The sequence below is a fragment of the Oryzias latipes genome, chromosome 11, assembly GCF_002234675.1.
Source record: "Oryzias latipes chromosome 11, ASM223467v1".
Classification (NCBI taxonomy): domain Eukaryota; kingdom Metazoa; phylum Chordata; class Actinopteri; order Beloniformes; family Adrianichthyidae; genus Oryzias; species Oryzias latipes.
The window spans coordinates 4030441-4045743 of record NC_019869.2 but is presented as its reverse complement, the minus strand read 5'-3'; the positions used below and the strand labels follow the sequence as shown (position 1 = coordinate 4045743).

At 40.2% G+C, this 15303-nt stretch overlaps 1 protein-coding gene across 2 annotated transcripts in view; it reads left to right on the top strand.

Moving 5' to 3' along the window:
- Positions 1-15303, top strand: part of LOC101160329 (semaphorin-6D) — a 171492-nt gene that overhangs the window by 23637 nt on the left and 132552 nt on the right. For both annotated transcript variants that reach the window (XM_020706938.2, XM_011480925.3), the window contains exon 2: positions 13217-13378. The gene's annotated coding sequence lies outside the window, so the exon portion shown is untranslated. The remainder of the gene's footprint in view (positions 1-13216; positions 13379-15303) is intronic.

Sequence of the window (15303 nt, the reverse complement as noted above, 5' to 3'; positions counted from 1 at the left end):
CACTGCTGGCCGCTTTGTATTTTTTCTCAATGATACATTTTTGTTAGTTTGTTGTGTTTAAGCCTCACGTTTTTCTTTTTCTTTAAACCCCCTCATGGCAATTTTTTTGAATATGCAAAACGCCGTTTGTATCCAACATGCTAAAGAAAAGCCACATGGGTGAATGCCGTGCTCTCTAGCACGCGACATCACTTACATGCGACAGAAGGGGCGGAGTGAGGAGGAGACATGAAGAAATGGCTGTCTTGGTAAAACAACAGTGCAAGTGTGCAATTAGAGGTTCTAACCACTGTCCCATTTTTATCAGCAACAGAATTGTTGGGATAAAGTCACAATTGTTATCGCTCGATTATTGTGGATAAGCGGTACCATCCCACAAAACATCCCTTTTCATACAATACTGCAACATTTTGTTTAGGCACAAATAAAAAAGGGTTTATGTAAATAAACGCCTCCTGTGTTCAGAGATCACATGACCCCCATTGCAACAACAACATCTGAGACTTTTAGTCTTGGTATGTTTGCTCAGCTGCATCCAGGACAAGTTTTAAAGGCAAAAAAATGGAATTTGTAAAAATATTTTTGTCCGTGTGACCTCTAAGGCTTTAGATGTTGCCACGAAGATGGGAATAACGTATCTCGATCAAATTTTTTTGTTTGCTTTTAGATGCACATTTAAATCGTTAACGCTGTTCAGCAGGTTGTTGATGAGCAGAGCATGATGGGAATCCAACGTGAGCATTGACCATTTTCACCCCCCCATCCTGACAGCCCCTCTGTTTTTTCTTCCTTTCTGTATCATCTCAGTCTCCATCTTCATGTTCTGCGCGTCTGTGCCGCCACACACAGACATCCATCCTCACTTTCTCCTTCTCCTCTCTTTTTTTTGTTGTCCTGGTTTTTGTACTCGTTCCGCTTCCCTGCCCAGATATCCCCCCCCATCTTGCCTCCATCCTCTCCCCTCAGAGGACACTCGGGCCTCGGGTAAATCACGCTTCTCAGATGAAGATAGATGAAATTCCTTTGAAGCGAGCCGCCTTGTGACTTTGACGCGTGTCATTTGTCTGACCTTTGCGTGTGGCAGAGGAGATTCATTCAGACACATGCTGAGGGTGTAACGAATGAAGCGGTCATGGCGTCCATCCACAAAAGCCGATAAGAAGCTGTCACCCACTCTTTCATTCTGAATCTTCTATTGAAGCCCAGAAAAATAAGTTAAAATAGTTTTGTGTTTGATTTTTGGGCCACAAAAAATTATTATTAACCAACTTTTTTGAATAAAACTGTACAATTTTTTTTTTACCTTTTTGATGTTATTCTCCCTTTTAGTATCCAACCATCTATGCTCAGACTGCTGATTCCTCAGTCCCAGCTGCCATAAGGGGTGGATACAGGCTTTCTGTGGGCAATAGGTCGCAGTGAACACTTAAACAACAAGTAAGAAGACGTCAGGGTGAAGTAGCTGAGACGCAGGCAATTTTCCATTACTTCAACCCCCAGGACCCTGCGCATTGCACAATGGGCCTGTTAAGCTATATTCACACTGCCCTCTGCAACAGGTTCACGCGGCCACTTCCAATAAAAGTCTTTGTAGACGCATGTTCCTATAGACTTTTGGTTCATGCATCTATGCACGTTTTTATGACCGTTTTTTCGGCCTCTATGTAGAAAAATCGCAGCCATCGAACACACGTTAAAGGTTAAACCCAGTTGAGCTTGACCAATTAGGGACTCGGATTGGGTAGTTATGTTTGGATGGCATCGCTTTTAATTTATGGAAGTGCCAACAATTTGTAAATTGATCATGGAGGAGAAACTAGTAATCGTGTTTTGTGCTTGAAGGGCATTATGACGACACGTCTTTCAGAGGTTAGTTTTGCCGCACTTCAACATTTCGCACCAAGGCTCTTCCAACTGTGGGTGGTGGACATGCGCTGGAAAGCCGTAGCTTGTCCAGTGTCAACACCATATGCTAAATGTGCGTTCAAGGATGCTTGTTCAGCGTGTTCTTGAACATGCGTCACATGCTGATTGTTAACGTAGCTTTAGTGCTGTTCAAATGATAAATGAACATTTGAGTGTAGTTTGCGTGGGAATAGGGTTGTGCATCTGACAGATGGAGAGACACCATTGTGATGCCACGCCCCCGCCAAGGTGCGAGTCGACCCTATAAACCGCGGTTACATGTGCAAAATATCTTGATGGGATCAATGGTCGGATTAGAATCCAACCGTGTAGATGGGCCCAGAAAACCTTTTTTAGATTATAAAAAACATTCACATGAGTCACACTTTCGGTCGGAATAAATCATTTGCACATGCGCAGCAGTGTTTTTAAAAACCGGAAGCGAAACTTAGTTCCGCCGAGCGGCTACATACATATATACGTCAGCTCGGTATTATACAAGATGATCTCCTTAACGTGCTTTTATTAATGTTACAGTTATTATGAAGCGCTTGTTTGCGCATCATTTTAATCCGTGTGGTCAGTGCTTTTTCTGTTGAAAAACGGAGCCGGAAGCCAGGATTAGCAGTATGCTAACACGGGCTGACAACATTAGCATGATGAACATAAATCCATGCGTGAAACGCTACAATCTGCATCTTGACTGCACGTAAATATGTGGGAATAACATCAGCCTTTATTTTGTCGGGACACGACTGGAAACACAAATGTTTGAACGGTTTCTAAGGACTGAGCAGCCTTTCTGCTTCGAAGCTTACACACTGCGTTAGCTAGCGCTCCGAGCTCTGCCCGACACATACTTTTACCAGGAGACCCGCTTCTCCTAAATTCCGGTTGCTCGTTCACGTAGAGCTTCGGGACGGATCACAGTCCTAAGTCTCCCACACGTAACAAAGCATCCTTACTTCCCCTAAAACACAAAACTGTAAGTCCGTCTGCTCTGCTAGAGACATGGTCGCTCGCTAATCAAACGCAGGACCGGACCACTTCTTTTCTATTTTGTTTGTTTGATTTTTTTTAAAGTCACTTCCCTCAGTTTAGACTGGATCATCGCGGATGAGTCATTATTTGGGAAATAAAATAAATAAAGTAAAATGACGAATGGCAATTATATATATATATATATATATATATATATATATATATCTATATATATATATATCGTTATCGTTCTTGCAGAGCCAACTGCAAGAACGATATCATCGTCCATCCCGATGGTTGACTGCAAACATCGTCAACTGCCAATTTAGGGGACATCGCCCAATCTTACGTGTGAATCCTATAGGCATCCTACTTGTGCATCACGTGCATACCCTGTTCGTGCAGCATTACATGTGGTCTATTGGGGGCCAGTATGCGCACCTTACTGACCACGTGCAGTGGTCAACTTGGTAAAAACAGTGCGCCATAAGAGCACCGTGAGACTGCATCTCTTGTCCATGCAACTTGCGTTATCCTTAAAGATACTTCACGAAACTCTTTACCACATGACAATGGTGTGTTCCATTGTCATGACGTCTTTTTAGGTGACCGCACAAACTTCAAGGGAACTACAAGACTTTCCTTCAGTGAGGACAGCTGCTTCTGTTTACTAGGGTTGGATTGAAAACAGAATCGTATGTTTTACCATTGAACCAAATCGTAGGGAAAGTTTATGCGTACAGCATACAAAGATGTGAATATAATTTTACAAATTATACATCAAACCGAAACAAAACGGTGACCCAAAAACTGAGGTTTTAACTGTGTTGTGGGGAAAGTGAATTGTAGCTTCCTTACAGTCTACAACCATCTGTGGGCCAAACGGCCCTAAAACCTGAGTAACGGTACATGCCAACCCTACGGACAGGTACACGTGACTAAGGTACAAGATTTACCTGCAATGTCACAATCAAGATAGGCATCTTTTCACTCTCTGGAAATCTCACCTGATCAGTGTTTGACTTTCAAAGTAAAATGATCACTTCTTTGGTTTTTTCTGCTCTGTCAGCAGTTTATTTCTTCCTTCAGATCAGAGGAACTGATCACAGCAGCCATGCTAATTAATCTACTTCTACTCGAGTGCATCCAAAGTCAGCACACGACTACACCTTTGCCAAGACACCTTTAGCTGAGTTCTAAGCCATCCTGCTGATGATTTGACCTGAGGTGCTTGAGATTAAAAACGTTGCTTTCTTTTTTCTAATGCAGGAGCGAGGAAACTATGCAGGCTCCCTTTGTTGCCTCATATCTGGGGTTTGTCAGCAAAGCTGCCACCTGCATTTGTTCCAACATGTTTACTTTGCTCAGCTCTTGGTGTTTAGGAATGTCGGAGTCTCTGAGAAATTCCGTTGAAGGCGTAAAAGCCATTAGGTTGACCTTTTTATTGTGCATGCATTTGCATGCGTGTTGGCTGACCTCCAAACTACCAGAGTCTCCTCGCTGCCAAACATGTGACTGCGGCGCATTTCGCACACCCACTGCGCGGTTTGCAGCATGTGTTCATGATACTTCCCCTGTCATTTGTCCACCCATCCGGACGTTTTAGTCATCTCCTGCCTCCGTCTGCATGCTATTCAAGCTTTACAATAAGTTCTCCAGAAATAGCAAAGACTGGTCTTTTTGAGAAGTATTCAAATTGTCTCTACAATTTGTGTTGCCTTTTGGGTTAATAACACAAGATAGCCCAGGGATTATATGAAGATTGGCTTTTATCCTTGTTATAACCGCATAACAAGAAGGGGCTCGTCACTCCTCCCTTTCTCTTGACTACTGGTCTATAAATTGGCTGACACAAAAAAAAACAAAAAAAACCTCAACTCGAACCAAATCTTTGCCCTAACTCGTGCCCTAAAACCCACAAGTAATCCCTTTAAAAGGAATTTCCCTAAGTGAGAGCTGCCAAAAAAATGTCTTCACAAGGTCTAAAACTCGACATGAATGCCCGCTGCTTCTCTGCACAATGCCTGGATTAGCCCATTTATTTCTAATCTTCTACGTGTGCTAATAGGAGGCACAGATTTGACTGTTTGTACTTGAGGAAACAGAAAAGCGTTTGTTCGGAGTTAATGAGGTATTCACTGCAAACAAACCCGCACGAGAACTTTTTACCTGCAGATTTTGTGTTGTGAGAATTGCTCCAAATCTCTGCAATCAGAGAATAAAAGGCCGAGTGTGTTCCTTCACAAATGCACTTTTATTTTGAAACATGACTTACAGCTGGTAATACACGTCTGTTTGTCTTCATGGCTCTGCTCTCCTGCTATATTGCTGAGTTTGCTCTAATCTGCAGCAGTTCTGGACTGCAAGGATACTTTTGTTTTCCCAATTCTTTTAACTTGCTGCGCGCTCCGCCTCACCAAAAACTCACCTACATTTGCACGCACCTTGCACCTGGTAAAAATGAACTTTGGGGATAATGAACACCCTCCCGCAAAAAAACGATGACATCACAATGGCCGAAACGGTTAAAAAAATAGACGGGGCTCTTAAATTTTTCTCACTAATGAAACCAAAACCCAGGTTTCAGGGCTATCCAGACGGATTTTCTCAAAGTATTATAGGATGGCCACAGGACCTATGACTTGGTGGCCATTTTGTGGAAAAATGTGAAATTCAGCAATGTTTTACATTTTTGCTCAATATGGAAAAGTGAATCTTTTGTATGAGCAATCTTAATGAAATTTCACACAAGGTTAGTTGACGTTTGACATCAGGAAGAACTCTGCCATCTTGAATTAAAAAACACCTCCAGTACCTTCTATAATTGAAAACGCCTCCTATAGGGATTTAAACTCTTGCCTCCTAATTCTTTGAGCATCATTGAGAAGCTATTGGGGGGGGGGGGGGGGGTGTTTTAAAGTTTGTAGATTTTGAAAGGCGTTGGCGTGGCGATCTTGCAAAAGTGGGGTTTTCCTGTTGCTCGTATTTTTTTTATCAGAATATTGTGAAAATGTAAAACGTGCATCGTTGATTGAAGCTGAACGAAACGATTTAACATAAGATATGAACATTTAAGGAATCTAAGGAAATCCAATAATGAAGTTTTACCAATTTATCTAACAAATTATTTAGACCGGTTTGTCACTATCAGGCAACGGAAACTAAAAATGGTTGCTATGGAGATCAAACCAACAGAGATCTCCATTTTGAAAAGTCATTTAAAAAAAACAAAAAAGAATTTATGTAAAGCACTGATCAGGTTAATTCAATTTTATTTATTTAGCCCAAATTCACAACAACAGTCGTCTCAATGGGCTTCGTACCGGTAATTGTAAGGTAAACATACAATCTAAGAGAATCATAAATGCATAGAATTCAATAGGATAATACTGAACTTTAACCAAACAGACTAAACTAAACTGGGCATCCCTGTCCTAAGACCCTCATTCGCCAGACTCTGTTTTTATCCGTTTTCCCAAAGAAAGGGAGTAGAAAGATGTACCTGTCAGGTTAGCCGGGGGGGGGGCTGCTCTGAGGGTGGGTCAAAAGAGAGTGGCGTGGGGTGTATTGCCTGCGGGCCATACAACGCCGCTTGCTACTTTAATTTACCTTTTTATTTCATTTTAACATTTGGAATGGCTGTTTTTTCATGTTTCTTTAATTACATTTGCTCCTCTCTGTGTTCGCTCTTGGTGAGGCCTACAGGCATCCCTCTTGAACGTTTGCCCAAGATTTCATTTTTAGCTCAGCTGGTGGATCAAAAACGCACAGATGTTTGCTCAGCAAGTCTTCCAAACTTTCCAGAGTGATCCGTAATTATTCTGTAGGGACGAGAAGCTCCTTCCACTTTTCTCTTGTAATTAATTCTTAAATACAGCATGAGACTTATCATTGAAGTGGTCTGTTTGTGTTACCCATCCCGCAGGCTGTTTATGAAACGCTCCATTTGCAAAGACTGCAAATATATATTCATCTTTTTCTTGGAGTCTGGGTAAATCGGCATTCTCCCACGTGGCTCCTGCTGTAGATTCTTATCCTGCTGTGTCGCCTTTCCATCCCAAACATTGAAAACAAGCGTCTCTAAATGTCATTGTGCAGCAGAGGGACCGGGATGGCATGCAGGCAGAAGGTGAGCGGTCAGAGTTAAAGCTGTGGCATATGGAGCTCACGGTAGGCATGTACACAGCGCGTTAACTCACTGAGGGTGTAATGTCTGCGTTGTAAATCTGCTTGAGGTGACAGATCTGACAGTTTCCCTGCAGACAGTGGCAGCAGATTTACATTTATTAACCCGTGGAGTGTGTGAGCGTGAAGCAGTGCCGGTTGGAGCCGCTCTGAATTTCTACAGGTTTTTATGCTCTGGAGAAGATTCCATCTGCCGCCAAAATTCAACATGTATTCTCTCCATATTGTTCCAAAAACTGTGGCATTGTTTTGTTGGGTTATAGCAAGTTAAACGTTTAAGCAGAAGATCAACAGTCAGTAGTTTGGAATAGAATGCTTTGTCTTTGTTTACAGATCAACGCAATTCAAATTCCTGAGCAATTTATGGCTTAACAGGATAAGGAGTTGATGACAAGTGGTTGTACAGCGGTCTCTCGCTGTTTCACAGACTTTTTGTAGTGCAATTTTGCACGTTTTTTTCTCTTAATTTTACAGTGCATTGTGTTCTGCGTCCTGATTGGCGTCCTGATTGGCCGATTGTCAGTCAATCTCCATGCCATTTCTTTTGGACAGAATGCATTCAGTTTGCTAAATTTACATATACCTTCAAATACAAACAGATCTTTGTTTTCATTCTATAAAACCTATTTTTCTTTTAAAAGTTTAAACTTTGAGAGTTTAAACAAGAGAGAAAAGTGTGAAAATGTTCATGTCTGTCTGAGAAAAGTATGTAAAATGTGTAGTGAGGACTTTTACTGCCTTTAAACAAATGATTGTGAAAATTGTATTCATGGATTTTGTTAATCGCAGGTAATTTATAGAACACAACTCCTGCAATAAATAGGGAACAACTGTAGGAGTATGGGCTTGTTTGGGGCTGAGTTGTAGCCAGTTGTTTTATCCTTTTGGTTGTTGCCATTTTGGCTAAAACACTCTAAGCAAGACCCTTTCATATTTGAGGATATATATTCTCAATTCTCAGTTGTAAAATCATGGCATTATTGAGATTGCAAGTTTTACAGCCCTATAACAGAATCAAACTGTAAAGTTGGTTGAGTCAAAGTGAAACTCTGTCTGATAGAGAGGCTGTTTCTGGATTATAGAAAGGCTTTGCATCAAGAAACACTTAAGAAAATTTGCAAAATGAAGCAACAATAAAACCTAAGTGCAGGGACAAAATACTTAGTCGAAAAAAATAAAACACACACTCGAGTTGTTTTTTATTAACCATAATCAGAATTTTTTCTGGCATTATGTTTGTGTCCTGCCTTATTATTGACGGAACAATAAAAAAAAAGAACAATAATCTTTAAGCCTGTGTCATTTGTCCTATCGTTGTGTTTTTGGGCCTCTAATCAGAAAAAGCGGTTGGAGTTGTGGCCTTCTGATTCTTTCCACCCATGCCTTGATTATGTTGGACAGTTTAATTTGTCCTGTTTGGAGGTTAATTTGCAGCTGGCAGGGTGTTTCTCTCTGGAGCCGAATGCGTTTGCGTCCCCAAAGTTTTTTATCCAGGTCAAACGCGGCGCCGTCGGAGCGAGGAGCTGTGGGAGTTTTTTTTTCCTTTAAGGGTGTGATTGCCCCTGGAGCACGCTGGCAATCAAATCACAATCAAATCTGATTCAACCGCCGTGTTTGCACAAAGCAGGAATTTGACTGAGATTTCCCAGTGTGTAGAAGTCACGACATGCACAACTCCCATCCAAAACTCTGACTGGATCTTTTTATCTTTTAGTTTTTTCAGCTTTTTTTCTGGTTGATAACTTCTATCCTGCTGAAAACTATCCACCATAACACAATTCACTAACTAAGAGATAGATTTCAAACTATAATTTACATAAGCTTTTCAAACTGATAGTACAGTTTTTGCGATAACGCTGTTTAAAATAATGGTGTTAGTTACATTTTTCAGTAATGAGGTAATCTAATTACTGTTCTTACAATTTTTATGACTGTAACTGAATGTTACATTAGTCCATTGATTTATTAAACCGTGAAATATATTCTTTTTGGCCGATACCAATAACCGATATTTCCTTGCAACTGTGGCCAATAGCCGATATTTGCCGATACTTCAGCGTCTACACAGTAACACCAAATCTAGATTTCCTTTTTGTTTCTTTATTAGAAATGAACAACTTTACTTTCACTGGACAATCACATTGTACTTGACCCTTTTAACGTACAGCAAAGGATCTGATGGGATTTCATATAAATAAATCTGAAAGCATTAAGACCGTTTATTGAATATTGGAAATATAATAAAGCATTAGCTCCCCATTACCAGGTATCTGTAGCCTTTCAAAAATACCTGAAAACAGTCAGTTACTGACTTTGAGTGTAAACATAAGCTTCCCAATCTATTAGGAACAACTGTACTTAAGTATACTAAAGTAATGCGTTTCTGAAAATAGTCAGAAGAATATCGGTAGATTTTTTTTTTAAATATCGCACCCATAAACTCAAATTATTCAAATATCGGCTGATACTGATGCTGGCACCGATATATCGCCCCTCCCTAGGTGTGACATCACCCACAAGGAATGACTTTCTTCCAGTTCCAACCAAATGAAATCGCCATTTTTTGTCCGTCGTCATGTTTGAACCAGACGTCCTCAGGAAGCAGGGATTGGTCCTTGTCAGTCTTGGTCTACATTTCCATGGCAACCACTCTCTTTAATCAGTATGTTAAAAGGCCACACCCCTTCCACTGAAAGTGGGCTCGGGAGAATCGATCAAAGGCTTCACAGGTTTAACACAAGACCACCTACTTTTACTGAGGCGTCTGATGGGTCATTTGATAACTTGAATAAGTTGTGTTACAGCAAAAATATTATTTATACAGGGCTCCAGACTGCGACCAAATGGCCGCATTTCGCGACCAAAATTTGAGAGTGTGCGACTGAATTTTACATCCAGTCGCACATGTGCTACCAGTAAATTTGCCTCCCCCACCCTCCAAATTTTTTTATACATTAAACGTGGAAGGGGCACGTCAATCATCAACGAAATGAGCAATGAAATAATGAGACGCGAGCACACACGCATGCAAACACACACACACACACTCATGAGACGCGAGCACACACGCCTGTTTCATTAAGTGATGCCTGTCTGTGAGGCGGCCAATGCGTGTGACAAGAATAGAGAATGGCCACTGTAAGTGGCCTAAATGCGTGGAGGGAGAGGGGCCTAGAGATAATCGAACGCTAAAACATCTGTGGGAAGGAAACGGAGACGATTATCATCACAACCTGATATGTGCGTGCGTCTGAGCTATGAGCATGCGAACTATTGATTCGTTCTTCCGACCTGCAGCTAGTGTACCAGTGCCAGAGTCTACATCAGGGGTCTCAAACTCACGGCCCCTGCCTTAATATGAAAGTTTAATGTTAATGCCAGTTTGTATGAATGACACTTTGTCATTGTCGCGCGCGGAGCTGACAAAGCAACCAATCACAGTGGGTTGTAGTAGGTTTAGGGCATGTCATCTGGACTTGGTTTTAAAGTTAGAAGACGTTTCACCTCTTATCCAAGAGGCTTTGTCAATTTTGAATTAGTGGGTTGAAGAGCTGGTATATATGCGCTCATGGGGGAGGAGTCAGACCTGAGACTGGATGGTATTGTCAACTTAGCCTACATGGTTTCCGGTCGTTGAGATGGATGGTTTGAGCGAAGAGTGAAAGAAGACATCTTTGTCAAGAAGGATAAACCTTCTCTTAATAAGAATGGTGGTTTCAGGTTTATTCTTCCATCCATCTACGGCAGTGTTTTGAAGCCTAAACCAGTTTCACCTAGGTTAATAGCTGAAAGGGGTGACCAGTTTGGGGATTGAGTCACTGGCTCCCCAACCCCCAGCTGAGGACAAAGGACTCTTAGGACTTCTACAGATGTCTATGGAATTTTGGCCATTTGGAGACAGCAGGTACTTCTTTTTTTGAGGAGGGGGGGGCTCAATCAGTCCACTTCACCAAATAAAGTTAATGCTTATACATGAAGAAAATCAGGTAATGTAAAACTAAATAATTTTTTTCTTTTACCTCCAGTAACAAGTGAAGTGAGCACAATATTTTACCCCGGTGGAAAATAGGAAAACAGGTCAATTTTTAAACCTTTTAACAAGCCTAGCAAGAAAAAGAAAAATCAATATTGTTTTCTTGTTTGTGTTTCTTATTGCCTTGGGTGAGTAAACCACACAATCAAATGTGTTAAACCGTTTGGTCAGGCAGGCAGTTTAAGGGTTAATAAACCTCTCACTGCAACTTTTATGGAAGCTTTATATATCAAGACCCCTGTTTTTCTGGAAAAGTCCTTTTGTTTTGTTTTTTATTATCTTGCTGCTAGTTTTCATCACAAATCTGGCTTGTTAAAATGTTTAAAAAACCCTCCAACAATGTTAGTTTTGGGGGGAAAAACGGGCTCAAAAGCTAAAAAAGGAACTTATTGCACAGCATACATATCCTGTTTTTCCTAATTGTCATTTTTCTAAAGTTGGTACTTTTGGCACTTTTCGTACTCTACAGGAGTCTCCTTAGATTTTTCTTATTTATCGTGAAATGTAACGGTCAACCTCTTTTCTTCTGGCGGTCCTGTGCCAGATAATCCCTGGTTTTAGCACAGAATTGCTCCCACTGAGAGGCATTTTTCCTCATATTGGCTGAGAGTACAGACTGCTAGAACCAATTGGAGAGTCTGTAGGAAGCTGTGTATGTTTGATTGTGTGTCGCGTCTCTGCCAGATTTTAATGTAGACAAATTGATTTGGGTCTCAACTCGGCTGCCGTGTGAATTTCAGCATGAAAACATAAAGCGAGTTTCAGGCCTGGCCTGCAGGCTGTTAATGAACCGAGCCTGTTCTCTCTGTGCGTTCGCACGTCGGAGCTGCGCGCTGGGGGTTGCTGGGTAATGGTGTGTAGAGGCTGTGCATGTCAGCTGTGATTTCGATGAAAAATTTCGAATGAGTTGATGAAGCAGATACAGTAGTTGGCTGAAGTTAATGGGGCATCAGCAGCACATCCTCGTCTGTTGTTTTCTCTTTTTGTTTATGGCGGCGGCGCCGTCGTCTGCGGGCTGCAAACTGGAAAAAGCTAATCGATTAACACAACCTCTAATAAGAGAAACAAAACACACTTTGTAGGCAGACAAAATCGAGTTTACAAGAAGAAAAACAAACTATTGGATCAGAAGCTCTGATGGTGAACCAAAAAAAATACAAAGGCTGCTGGTAGTTTGAGGCTTTTATTCAACGGGAGCTACAATATATTCATTTCCAGCTGCAGGTGTCTGTCTTGATCCATTATGGCGCGCTCAGAAGTTTAGCAAATCTGTCAAGTTTTCAACGTTGGACTTTCATTGAGGCATCAGATTGGTATATAAAAATATGAAAAAAAGTAGGATTTAAAAGAATGCGTTTATGAAAGGTAGCAGAGCAATAATTGTTATTCTGAATAACAATGACTGAGTATTTGCTGATTTTCTCTGTGGGATTTTGGGCCCTTTGCAGGTACTTCCTGTTTGGAACGCCAAGGGGGAGGGGTCACTCAGTCTAGTTCTCATAGTCAATGGTGTTGGCTTATAGTGAACATCTTTGACATCTAACTGAAGATGTTTTTGCAGAAATAACTCCAGTTGGTTTGCTATCAATACCCTTCAAATGCAGGAAACCACTGGAAACTTTCAGAACTTTTATTTTCATGTGAACAGATTGACTTTGAGCAGGTTCTGAAATAAATGATAAAAAATGACAACAAATTGGATGGAAAGCATATTTTAATTTAAACATTTAAACGTTGTGCAATCTGTACTTTCAGATTTCAGTTGGTAAGGGGTCCTATCAAGACTTTATTACAAACCCACTTTCTGAGCATGTCGACGTTTTTATTTCAATCACAACAGGCATTTTTTTTGATGCAAACACTGTTTGAATATGGCAAATGAATGTGGTTTGGAGCTCTCAATTATGCTTTGCAAACATGCAAATACCTGGTGTGACAAAGATCCAGGCTTGTGCTCTCAAAGAAACCTGCTTTCACTCCAAGCTGGTTGGTTTGTCCCAGATCTGTGAGGAAAAACTAGACCATCGTCATTAGACACTGTGCAAAGATTAAAGCTCTGATTTCACATTTGATTCAATCTCCTCTCCCTGTTTTTGTTTTTCTCTTCATCAGATTTATAAAGATTTGAGAAACTGGGATTGAATTACTCTTGCATTCTGGACTTTGGGATTCTGGACTGGAGCTTGTGGAGCTTGTGCTTGGATTTGGGTTTCCCTCCTTCGCCTCCTGGCTCTGCTGTGTGCTCTGGACCTGCTGGACTGTCCTCGATTCTAGGTAGGAGTGTCTTCATATTTATAATTTCTCCTGTTTTCCCTCTTTTTATGCAGTAAAGATCAAATCAGCAAGTCTTGCTTTTACAATCAGGCTGCTGAGGTCATTTGACATTTAATGGAATCTCAACCCAAAAAACCTAAATCCTTAATTTATGCTCCTAATTATTGATTCAAACTCCTCTGAAAACCATCCGTTTTGTTGCAATTTAAGAATAGTTTGGCTCTTTGTTATTGTACGTACTTTATTTCAAACCCGAGAAACATTTTCAGTTTTATAATTTGAACAAAAAGAGGTTGACATTTTGCAGGTAATTGGCATAAAATACTAAAGTGGTTCAAATGTAAAAAATGAAATACTTTAGCCATAATCCAAATACTAAAATATTTAGTTAAAACTGTCTCGAAAACCATTTTCTAAATTGCATTTACATGCATAAAATGTTGGCACCATTTCCACAAAATTTCATCTAATTATTTTATGCTGATTTTATACTTTTTTGTGACCAAAGTAGATAATTTGTTATTGGAATGCTCCTCCACATGACTGATATGTACAGACAAGACTGTTTACTTCATGTTCAGGCTGTTCACTCAGATTTTACTCATTTTCTGATACAGTCCAGATTTTGTTATTTAAATCATACCAGCCTGCTCTGTTTATTGCACACCTATGGACTAATTACAGGGTATCTAGCATGCAGAGGCTGCAGGTGGCATTTAATGATGCCCTCAGGATTTCATTAAAAAAGACCACAGTGGTGCTGGAAGAGTGAGATGTTTGTTACTGTAGGAGCTGACACTCTTCATGCTCACCCACTACAATGAAAATGGGGATTTGGGGCTTTTTAACACGTGCTTGTGGCATTTTCTGATGACATAAATTAAGAAATTAAGCATAAAGTTGTTTTTCTGAGTATTTATTTTTTCAAATAGGTGTGAATCAAGAGCAGACAAAGAATGCCATTTAAAAGAAAAAAAGCTTGTAGCAGTGATATAGAAGCTACAATCAGCGGGCCAAAAGCTCCCTGCTCCGTACCTTTTTATGGTTTTAAGTTTATTTTATATTATTTAAATACGATATCCTCTGGATGTCTAATGACTTTACATTTGGACCTTGAGCTTGTAATGAAATTAAATTTTTTTCTAGAAATTCAAACTACTTGTGTTTTATATGCAGTTACATGTATTTGTCCCAGGTCCATAAAACGCATATTAAAAGTAAACTAGTGCATTGAAAACTTGTTCCCAGCACTCCCATTGCTAACAAACTTTTTCACCATGGTTTTTCTTTGCTTATAATAGTATTTTGATCTGACTGCAGAGACTGACGTTTTTTCTTGCAGACGTTTTGTTTCTTTAGCTCTGGGTGGAGCTCTGACTGTCTGGTCCTTTTGTTTCAGGCAGGTTTATCCACAAAGCAAGAAAAGAAGTCTCTTATCTGGGCAATCATTGAAAAATATAAACAAAACTTAATTTTGACCCAAAAAAACTTGTGGTGGAGATTTTATGACTTGCGATGTGTTCATACCAAATTTGATTTTTATGATTTGAATCACTAATCTTTATTTCTCTTCTTACTTTCTTTTAAAAAAAATTACGTTAAAACAGAATAAATGTAAATACGAGCGAATGACATTGGCCTTTTTATGAAACAAGCTCGTTTTCACATCTGCTCCTTATGAGAAATGGGAAGCCCAAGAAAGCAGAGTACTGGAAAATAAAATTCAGATTTTCCCGAAAAGAAATCTTCTGAAAAAAACAAATTTAAATCAATTGATAAACTGATTTACCGCCCAGCCCTCATGCCATGGAGATGTCGTCTTTCACTTTGTTGGGTTAAATGCTTTCTCACAGTCCTACAGTGTTTGGGTGCAACAGCTTGGTTGTGGTCTTGGCACCTTCAGCAGCAACACTGAGCTGCTTATC